Genomic DNA, 12,427 nt, shown 5'->3' on the forward strand with positions numbered 1-12,427 from the left:
AATACTGTACATAACACCTAGAGATTAAATTAATTAATTAACTCATGATGTACCTCGTTAAATGCAATTACTACGTGGGTACCCAATTAATCCGTGTGCTTATTGCTTAACATTATGCAAAGAGTTGATAGGAGGACTCGCACAAGTTAACAATAAAATAAAATAAAAATTGGTAACTCATAGTTTCATCCATCGAGTAACTCTCCCTTAAAATGAATCTGTCTTAAGTATAAGATCAGTCAAGTACATATATATATCAGTTATTTATATAAGGATCCGTTGGGAAAAATAATATATTTGTCTTATATACATAAGTGATGTGATACTTGACCCGCCTTAACCTTAAGATGAATATTGCCGTCTTAAATATGAATTTGTGTCAACTCATGACAATTACTTATTGTGTGTTTTAAACTTGAGACTAGTGAATATTAAGAATAAAACAAAACAAAAATATGGAGAAAAGCAAAATACTTTTCTTATATGCTGAAGTGAAATGATATTTAACCCATTTTAATATTAAGACGGATACCTTAATCGTAACAAATAATAACTGTGATTTCATAGATGAAGAGTTTGAAAATCAAATAGGTTACCCAATATGGTACTCCGTAACTCAATGTCCTTTGATTCCACACAATAATCACACTTTTTAAAAATCATACTTAGACTTTGTTTGTCAAAATTACCTGAAAAGGTAGCTGAAAACTGAAAAGCTAACTGATAAGGTAGATGAAAATTAGGAGCTGATAAGGTAACTGATTATATAAAAATGTGTTTGACAAACTAGCTGAAAAGGTAGCTGATTTTGGTAAAATAACGTAAAAGAATATGAAAATTATTTAATATTATAGAATAAAGGGGTAAAAAATGGAAAATAAGTAATTTCAGATACCTTATTTCTCAAATGCTACATGAGGTAGCATTTCATTTCAGGTACCTTATTTGACCAAATAACCTGCTTGCCAAACACTTGCAAAAAAATCAGGTAGCTGAAATTTTGGTCAAATAAGCTACATTGGTCAAATAAGCTACTTGAAATGTCGTGTCAAACAAAGCCTAAGTACTTACAAGTTATAACGTGTGACCCTTAAGGCCTTAATTTTTATTTCCTTCATTAAGTAGGTATCCGACTAAATGGTGCTTAGGAAATGACATGATTGTGACTAGGCTAACTACATTTTGGGTTTTTCTACAAGATAACTTTGTATTTTTTCAAATCTAGTGTCATGGTGCCTCTCTATGGTGCGTCTAATGGTGATTCGCAACATCCGCCACATGAAGGAGGGCTTGGTACATTTTTGAATCCCCCCCCTAAAAATTGTTGTAGAGCCAAAAAGAAATCGAAAATAATTAGTGTTCAACAATTTATTTTAATACAAAATAAAGGTTTTATTTTGGATTTTATTTTAAATACTTTAAAATTTAGATAAATGTATATATTACCGAATAATATTTCTTATATGGTATAATGTTTTTTAGTATATATTCAATAAAGAAACGACATTAGTGTCTCAATGTATGGTTGAGAGATTCTTTTAATACCTACTAAATAGAGTTTTATTTTAAATGCTTTTAAATTTATGTATTAACGTATGCAAGGGTGGAGTCTAGTGGTAAAAGTTTGAGTGAAATTCCCAAGGGGCTCAGGTTCAAACCTCCCAAACAACAATCCTGCAAACGAAGTCACCACATCTTAATGCCTATACTTGATAGGAGTAGTAGTAAATATTTACTTGTGGAGGCAACTACCCTCGGGCCCTCCCTAAATCCGCCCTTGGTCGAGGGTAAAGTAAGAAAAATATAAATGAGAAAATGTTTTTTTTTTTAAACATGATTTAGGGAAAAAAGCATTTATCTACATGGTACTTTGTGTTTATTGCCTAACAATATAAATAGTGAGTAATGGTGGTACTTCAGTACTTGTACTGACGGACTAAAAATAGTGAGCAATGGTGGTGGGCAAGGTGGATGCCGAAGAGTTAGATTTATTGCCTAACAATATAAATAGAAAATGTTAATTGTAATTATAAGTTCTTAATAAAAAAATTCATGAGTTTGCTACCATAAAACGAATTGTTTTTACAACTGTCACTTGTTATTAACAAATGAAATCTTGTACTTCCTCCATTCAACTCCACTCTACCATCTTTCCTTTTCCATCCATTCAACTCCACTCTACCTATTTCCTAAAAAAGAATGTCAAATGACCATTTTGTCTTCATACTCTATTACTTATTTACAATATTTGTCACTCATACCCCACTACTTCTACATCAAATTCCACCATTTTCCACTCATACCCAACTTAATTACATTATAACTTATTATTTATTTACAATATTTTCCACCCAACCCCACCCTTCTTAATATTTGTGCAAAATACAAATAGGTAGAGTGGAGTTGAATGGAGGAAGTATTCGCCATGACCCATGAGCGTACGTACCGATTTTAACTAGCCCGAGTAATTGTGACCCGTGACATGACAAGGAAGGCTCCTTGTATAGCAATTCAAAAAAGAAATCAAGATGAAAATGATGATGAAAATATTGCTCCCAATTCTCCCAACATGATGGGTTGTTAGGTGTCACAAATCTCACAATTTGATAATAAGACCTCTTTCAAACTTGTGTCCTTTCATCACTTTTCCTTTGCTTTTCTCCTATATATGATTCGTGGAGGAGAGCCTTGTTCTTTTGGAAGATGCTCATCTTTTCGAACAAAGCCACAAAGGTACTTGTGTGAGTTGTGTCCATCAATGTCTTCAATTTTTTTCATGTTCTATACTTCCCTAGCCATCAATGCAAAGGTGAAAGACTAGTTTATTTCTTTGCAATTTTCGCGATTATTTGATATTTTTCGAAAATGATCTAAACAGTCACAATTTTAAGTAATGGATAATGATTTCTAAAAGAAATAATACTAAAATGAATATATTAAATATTTAAATGTAAAGGATTGTCCATTTCTTTTAAAAAAATAAAGAGGATCCTAGCCTGTTTTTTTTTGGCGTTACTTTTCCTTAGAATTAGATGCTTGCTAACCATGATTTTCTTAAAGCATCTCAATCTAGAAGAATATTGGAATTCCTTTCATTTTTTCCTTATCCAAATAGATTTTTATTGCGTCTATTTAATTTGTTGTTAGGGACTACTTAGGGTTAGTAAATTGTTGATCAAAGCTCATGTAAGGGGTAGGGATGGCAACGGGCCGGATCTGGACCGGATCTAGCTAGATCCAGATCCAGATCCGCATTTTCCACATTGGATCCAAATCCGATCCATATCCGACGGGTCCAATTTTCTCAGATCCAGATCCATATCCGACGGGTCTGGGTCGGATCTGGATCCTATGCGGATCTAAGACAATATCAAAATAAACAATAAACACAATAGTGTTAGAAGTTAAGTAACACGAATTATCCATACGATATTAAGTGTGCCAATAACAAACTAGGTCAGTGGCATATTATCCGCACACAATAACATTTCAATTTCATCTTTTAAAACTACGAAGTGGCATAGAGTCTACAAAATTCAATATTAGTGGCCAAATTAAGTGGCATAACTAGTAACAATTACTAAGTTACGTTATGCACTACAAACTTTTATTTTTTTATACTATAAACTTATGACTTGTGAAGTAAGTAAATGAGTAATTTGTTTTTTTTTTTTATTGAAAACGGGTCTGCGGATCGGATCTGGATCTGAGTGGTGAGATCCAGATCCATATCCTCTTTATAAGTAATGGATCCATATCCGATCCATATCCAATCGGTCCCAAAAATTAGGATCCATATCCGATCCATGCGGGTCGGATCCTGCGGATCTGGAGCGGATCCTGGATCCATTTCCATCCCTAGTAAGGGGTAGTGAAAGTTAGGGACGAAAAAATCCAGGATATGAGGAGATTTCAACGAGGCTTATATGTCAAAAAATGAAATATTTCAATTTCATCCTCTTTCGATACATTAGCTAAAATACAACCTACAAAATTTAGTCTCATTTTTTTTATCTTTTCAAGTAATTTTATCAGAACATAGTCTAATATATTTCCAAATGTGTATTTGTATCAGTCATTTGTTTACCTTTTGATTAAAAGTAAATTTTCCTGACAAAAATATAAAAGGTAAACAAGTGAATGTGATAGAGAGTGTGCAATTGTGCATTAGGTGTTTCGTATATTATTTTACGATCTAAACAAAAGAAAAATAGAAAACACTGAAATTTTGTGAATATTATCAGAGAACATGATCATATATTATTTTTAAAAAGTAGAAAATACAAAGGCTTGAGCAGTAAGTGGATTATACATCTGATGTAGTACATCAGATGATATAGTTTTTGAGCATTAAGATAAAGTTTTTGAGTTTTAATTTAAAAATTTTGAGTTTTATTATAAAGTTTTTGAGTTCAATTATTTAAACATTAATCACAAAAAGTTACATTATAACTCAAAAAAATTACATATAACCTCAGAAAAATTTCATTTTTGACGTCATAAAACTAAAATATAATTTTTAAACTCTATAAAACTAAAAAAATACACAAAATAAAACTCATTAAGTTTGAGGTAGTACATCCGATGTACAATCCTTTTTCTCAGGCTTGAGTTAAAGAAGAGTTGGTCCAACATGCGGGTAAGGTGATCTCCCTTAAGGTGGTCATATCTAGGGTTGGTCTAACATGCGGGCCGACCCTGTCAACCCGTAACCGGCCAACCAGGTTCGTGTGCATCCCGACCGGCCTGCCCTAATCCATCCTAAGCTGGTTCCGAGTCCAGGAAATTAAACACAGCTTGCCCTTGACCCAGACCAGGTCCGTCTTGGTAGTTTCAGGGGCCCTGTGCAAAATTAAAAAATGAGGCTCCATGTAATATATTAATGTTTTTTTTAAAAAAATTCTATTTATCCAAATTTCAAGTGACACCATCCTAAATATAACTCAAAAATTCCAACATGTTATTAATACTAAATTTTGGGTCTTTCTATGTGTTTACTTACTAAAATACTTTACATTTATCATATTTAGTTTTTGCTTATTAAAATACTTTACATTTATCATATTTAATTTTTAAGAAAATTTGACCGATAAAAGAAATGGGTATATGAATGTGAGCCCCAAAAAAACTAGAAAAAGATCGCTATAAGGTATTGAACCTGTGACCTTGTGAATAAAAGGTGAAGTTTAGACCACAACACCAATACCTTTCATTGTTTATCTCATGTGCAACATACATTTATCTTAGACATACTATGGTTTCGAAGCCCAAAATTTTGGGGCCCTGTGCAGCCGCACGGGCCGCACAGGCCCAAAGACGGCCCTGACCCTGACCCACCCTAGGCCTGCCAAGACCTGTGTTGAGTCCTCCACAACGGGTTTATATAATTAGGTGTATAAGACCGACAATTGGTTTTAGAATGGAACCTCACTTGCTTGTGGGCCGGTCTCATGCACCTAATTCTATAAGCCCGCTGCAGAGGACTCAACAAGTGGTATCACTGCCGATGGTTCGGCTTGGGACCGCAAGATGCGATTTGGTGACGATGCTCGAGATGGCGCGAAGTAGCGTCGTGGTTGCGAAGTAGCACCACCGTTGGACTCTCTCCCAGCTTGGTTGACCAGTTATGCGGAGTAGCCTGGTCGGCCCGACACGGGGTTGTGCCGGGTGCGGAGTAGCGCAAAGTGAGTGGGAGTTTCAGCACAGACACATGTGAAAAGAGGAGATTGTTGAGGTCTCTTCCCATATGTATGTGAGGAGCATTGTCCCACATCGGTAGAATAATAGTGAAGGGACTAGCTTATAAGTAAGTGGATTACTCCTCCTATCACCAATTGGTTTTACGATGGAACCTCACTTGCTTGTGCGCCGGTCTTATGCACCTAATTCTATAAGCCCGCTGCGGAGGACCCTACCCCGAGCCTGTTCGGGGTCCACCTCCAACCAGCCTGACCGGACCCGAACCGATTCCGGATTTGTCTAGCCAAGCATGGCCCGCTCCAAGGTTAGCTGGCCGGAATGTTTGGTCGGCCCTAGTCATATTTGTCTGAAGTTTAAAACAAGTCAAATACTAACTCATATTGTTAGATAGGACATTTTGTCATTTCCAAGACAATCTATATTTGATCTGTTTTATGTTTAAGACCGATATACCCTTTTAAAATTCAAATTTGTCAATTATAATCACTTTTTTCACAGTATAGTGATAATTGCAAATGAAAGACATTAATAGAGACAACCTTCACATGTAAGGACTTTGTCAAATAAGGTCTTGGAGGGATAAAAAAACTAGCACTTTAAAACTTCCATTTTCATGATTAACATTACGAGGGCCATGGTCTTTGTCCTTGAACTTTGAATGTCATGCAATTAATTATACATGATGAAGTACGTAGTGGTGTAGTACTACTACTTTTTTTTTGGTTACCCCAGGATGGTTATTTGACGACAGTGCTCGTCCTTGGTCATGTGACCAACGATGAGTACATAGCAATCAAAGGCCCACGGCTAGATGTACTAGTATTAAGCTACAAGATTATCCGAGCTAGATGTACTAGTATTAAGCTACAAGATTATCCGAGCATTTCCTCAGTGCGCATTAAAAATAACGGCTGCGGTTTTTTTTCCTTATTCAAAAAAAAAAAAAAGAATATTAAGCTACGGGGTTATGTCAACATATTAGATTGTGCATACAAATTCTTATTTGAGTCATATATACTGTATTTGTTAATAGCTAATTCAGATTCCGTGCAATGTATGCGGCTATGCGTGATATACACAGATTTTTACTTTTTAGTTTAATACTTATAAATTTAATTGGCAGCTCATTAATTTTTAAATTTCAACTCGATATACTTTGATTTGAGAAAAAACTCAATTTGCAAAACTAATCAGAAAAGTTGAGTAATGTAGGAAATGTTATTTTTAGCGAAGCTAGTTATAACAACAATTTAAATTTTGTTTTATACTGAGTGATTATGCATTAAATCCTTATCTAATAATAACACCAAATGAAAAATTTAGCAACTTGTAATTTATGTGTTTATACTAATATTATTTTATTTTAATTAAAAAATTACTCCCTCCATACCAGACCAATGGTAACATGGTAAAAAAAAAAAGGGTTTTTAAGAAAAGAGGGTAAAAGCAGGGGTAAAGAGGGAAAAAATAGGTGGGGTATGTAATTGTGGGTTTAATTGTGGGTTGGTAGGTGGGGTATGTAATGTCATTTTCTGTAAATATCAAATGGGTATAAGGATAACTTGGTAATGTTGTGGGTCAAATAGGAATGTTACCATTAGTGTGGTACGGCCGTATTAGATAAGTGTTACCATTGGTCTGCTATGGAGGGATTATAATTTAGAGTTCGATTAAAAATTTATAGTTTCATGAAAAGATTACTCCCTCCATATCAGACCAATGGTAACACTTACCTAATACGGCCGTATCACACCAATGGTAACATTTCTTATTTGGCCCACAACATTACCAAGTTATCCTTATACCTTTTTTATATTTACACAAAATATCATTACATACCCCACCTATCAACCCACAATTACATACCCCACCTATTTTTTTTTCCCTCTTTACCCCTGCTTTTACCCTCTTTTTTTAAAAACCCCATTTTTACCACGTTACCATTTGTCTGGTATGGAGGGAGTATATGTTAATGAAACGATAAAAGATTAATTAATGAAAATCTAACTTCATTTGTTGTCTTATATAAGAGAGTGCATTTTGAAGGAAAAATATTTCAACTCTCTTATTCTCTTTGTATGTAGAGCAGTGAGATGGGATATAAAATGGGACAGAGATGGGATATAAAATCGGACAGAGGATCTGCTCTGCTATATAGAGGATTTGAGCTGACTTGTAAAAAGCACTTGTGTAATCAGCTCGGTCAAAGCACAACTCAAAATCCGTCAAAACTCGAATCAAATAAGATTTTAGCCCTGTTTTTTGGGATTTAAAGTCACCTAAGTTCATTTTAAGATCCTATAAATTCTGTTAAGAAAGTTTAGTTCAATTCATACACCCTATAAGTTTAGTTTACATCCTATAGGTTTAGAAAAGTTTAATTCAATTCATACCCATTTTCCTATAAGTTCAGTTAAAATCTTATAAATTCAGTTCAAAAACGTTCAATTAGGGTTGAGCTAGCTAGTTTAGGTCCGAACCAGTAAAATGGATCGGATTGGATCATTTGATCTGGACCGAATCCGGGCCAAATTCTTTTAGGTCTGTTCCTTAGTCCGTAGTTTTTGAAGTTTCGATTTTCGGTCCAAGACCGGTTATTTTAGGTCCACACGAATGGATTGAAAAATATGATTTTCACATTTGTTTATTGGAACTGATGTAAAATAACCACGAATTTTACCAAATTGATATAAAATTACTCGATTTAATACTGGACAGTACGTTAGATTGTCCGATAATAAAGTCGCAACGGAATTAATGTAACACCCCCTTCTTACCCGGCCAAGGTAATTAGGAAATGTTACCGTCTCGGTTTCCCGAGGCAGTGAAATCGGAATTACAATTAAGAAACTTCATTAAACAAATAACAAGTTTAGTTATTACAAACATAAACTAATGAATAAATGAAATACAACTCGGCTATGACTATGTCATTCATGCTACACTACTCGACTTCGAGTCCAAGGCACGACCCAAATCCCGATCACGTCAACAAGCAAACCTGTACTCAACCTGCTCCCCATATGATCGGAAATATCATATGGATCGACATAGGCCACCTCGGAAATAGGTGACAATTACACAGACACACAAACGTTAGTTTCAATAAATAAATAAAGTGTGACACGGCTCAAAGTGTGTGAGTATGCAACATGACTATAACATGAATGACGTGCTATCAAACAACCACCACCACGGTAACGGGACACGCCCAAACATACCAACAACCACAAACAGGTACCGGGACACGCCCAGACGTACCGGGTCCGGAAGCCAACCGGATCCCCTTCCAGACGTCATGTCTCAACCACACGAGTCCCTCCGTAACTCAAGCCATTAATGTGCACATCCCTCTTGGAGTGGGAAGCTCCAAGAGGTGACTCAAGCGTAAGACGGTCTCCCAACCGTCTTACGTCTCCTCAATAACCAAGTAACAACACCAATGATCTCCAACACAACACAACAATGACCATACATGGAAAATGCAACACGACACCAATTATATGACTCATCATGAACTCAATCCCAACATATCATGGATGAAACTTCCTTAAATACCAACATGTTATCCCAATCGACTCATACATAACAATAATGATGCAAGACACACAAATATGCACACAAAATATTGAAACCGAGTAGGATAAACCTACCTTTTAGCATTCTTCACAAGCAATCCAATTAATAAGCAAGATCCGTCTCATAAGACCGTCTCATCCTACAATATCATATAATAACTATTACAAATCATCCTACACTATAACATAATACAAAACCCCTTATTATTACCCACTAATTACCCACGTATACATACTAATTACTAATTAAACAACTCAATTAAAAACCTCCAAAAAATAGGGTTCATACTAACTAGAGAAAGATAAATCTCAGCTTACAAGGCGGATGGAATGAAGAGCAAGGTGAGAAATACCTTAAGCTAAGCTTGAATCCCATAATATGGTGTTTGTGAGGGTTTTAGAGAGAAGGGAGAGAGTTTGGAGTGAAATGGAAGAAGATAGAATGAATGGGGATAAGGAGATAAGATTTCCTTATCTCGTGTTCTGAATTAGCGCCACTCGGTCGAGTGGCGATTCCAATCAGTCGAGTGTCACTCACTCGATCGAGTGTCGAGTCCACTCGGTCGAGTGAACCTCACTCGATCGAGTGCGACACATTTCTCAACAATGACCGGTTTTCGTAAAACAATCATATCTCACTCGTTTCTTGGTCATTTTAGGCGTGTGACCTACCGTTGGAATCGTAAGAGAACAAGCTATCACGTCCAATTAGAATAACATCAATAGAATATATAGATCTCAAGTTATGACAGTTTTAAGATGACTCTTCTATAGGCGGACATTATAACAACTCCATTAAGTCTAGTATAGGTTATACTCGGTCCACTTTATAGTTATACCTCACTCCCAAGTCACCTATAGTCTAGTCTAAGGTTCCCTCACGCATCCCAAGGTTCCTTTCCGGGTCCCACAATATCCGGATATTACAATTAAAGTATATATTTTTGGTTTTTATATGTAAACAACAAAAATAGTAAAGGGATATGAAGTAAATTGCACTCCTTCCTCGCAAGAAATTTGTAACAACTCTTAACTGGTTTGTATGACTCTCACCTCGCACGGATAGACTCACACTCAACTCTCAACCTCGCAAGGAAGAAAATTAAATACTTATAACTCGCAACCAATAAGAACACAACAAGAAATCTTGTATTATTCTCTCAAACTTGAATGAATAAAATTGAATACAAAGCCCTCTATTTATAGTAGATTAGGGCGACTAAAATATCCTTAAACTTAATAGAAAAAACGCCCTAAAACAGCTCTCTTGTGATTAGGAAACCGATTTCTATATGGCAAAATTGCCTTACTTTTGCCTCTACTGAAATTTGGAAAGAAACAACAATTACCTTAAACTAATTAGGAAACTAATTTTAGAAAACTAAATTATGAACACAAAACTAGACATAATTGCTAATAGACGGTTAGGAAACCGTGTGGACAGCTCTAGCTTTCCTGGTCTCCAACTAACCTGTGTTACTTGCTCTTTCTGAGTATGCTACTGCCATCAGGAACTTTGTAAATGAATCAAATATTTTACGCTAAAAAGTCATTATAAACTCAATAATAATGATTATTAAAATAAAACAACAGTTCAAGTAACTAATTTCTTTGATCTGATGAATTTAAAGTTCAATAATCATAGTATTAAATAGCGACAAGCCGTACTTTTCGGTCAAAGATCGGGCCGGGCTGAAAAATTCGGATTTGGTCTGGTTTGAGACGGAAACTTTTAGGTCCGGTTTTCGGTCCATTAAATTTATTTTTTCGGTCTTTGGTCCGATCCGGTCTTAGACCGTTGGTCCGCCCTAAGTTCCGCTTCTATACGTTTAGTTCAGATCCTATAAGTTAGTTTAATTTTTTTTTTGACAAAATCAAGTCCAAAAGAAAAAGGCTTTTATACTGACATTGATCTAAGACAGTTATACTACTTACTCCATTCCATTCAGTTCTATATGTTTGCTTTTTGGGCACTCTTTATAAGTGGGTAGAATTTTCAATACAACTTCCAATATATAACATAAAAGATAGTCATGTGAGATCTTGTTTAACTTGTCTTATTGAGTACATTATCAACATCAAAATTTTATAATGTTCAGTAATATGTAACTAAAGATATGAACAAAAAAACGAAAATTGATATACGTGTATAAAGCAAATGTATAGAATTGTTTGATAATTTTGCCCCTTTTATTTCTCAAACATGTTCCCTCGTATCTCTGCTCTTATAGTTGTCCCCCAAGAATAAAAAAATTAACCACCCACCCAAACCACCCCAACTCCGGCCACCCACTACCAACTGTTGGCATGTCTTTAGGCGTGTTTCGAACGACAACTACCGAAAAGCCCTACAACATGCGCACAATGTCCCCCTCGCGCGCACACATTCCCTACCACCTGCGCACACCAGCGAACTTCGCCACCTTCATCTCACCGGCGAACACCCACTCTCTCCACCCCCTCCGTCTAAGGTCGCGTATGCTGTCGATTGCAATGGCGGATCTTAGGTCATGTGGGCCTGGGCCCAGCCCACCACAAATTTCTGCTTATATGTTTTACAGTGACCATATTAAGCATGTAATTTAATGTGATTCAGTGGTAGCAAGGCAATATATCACCGAGGAGACCAAGGATCGAATCCCTCATGTTACATTAACCCATTATTTATTTTTAATATTAACAATTGTATATGTAAGACTACGTTTATAGGTAGGGCTAACAAGGGTTAGTTTTTTTTTTTTTTTTTTTTTTTTTTTTTTTTTTTTTTTTTGAGAAAAACCTCAAAACGGGATTAGTAACTTGCATTCAAATCTGCAGCGGCTAGCTCAATAACACGACTTGGAATTGTCGAGGTATCGAAGAGCAAACTGCATCCAACCTTACAAAAATGAGTCAGTTCATGAGCTACTCTATTAGCATTTCTACTAGCAAACGACCAAACTACGGAATTAAAGCTACTACTTAATAAACGAATTTCTGCAACAACTAAATGGAAATCACGACGACCCGTACGTACAGCCAGATATTAAGGACTCAACAAGCTCCTTGCAATCGCTTTCCACGCAAACATCTTGGCACCTCATTCTCTTTGCCACCCGCAGCCCGACCAACATCGCTTCAGCCTCCGCAACTCTGGGTTCAAACTCCTC

The sequence above is a fragment of the Silene latifolia genome, chromosome 3 (genome assembly GCF_048544455.1).
Source record: "Silene latifolia isolate original U9 population chromosome 3, ASM4854445v1, whole genome shotgun sequence".
Lineage (NCBI taxonomy): Eukaryota > Viridiplantae > Streptophyta > Magnoliopsida > Caryophyllales > Caryophyllaceae > Silene > Silene latifolia.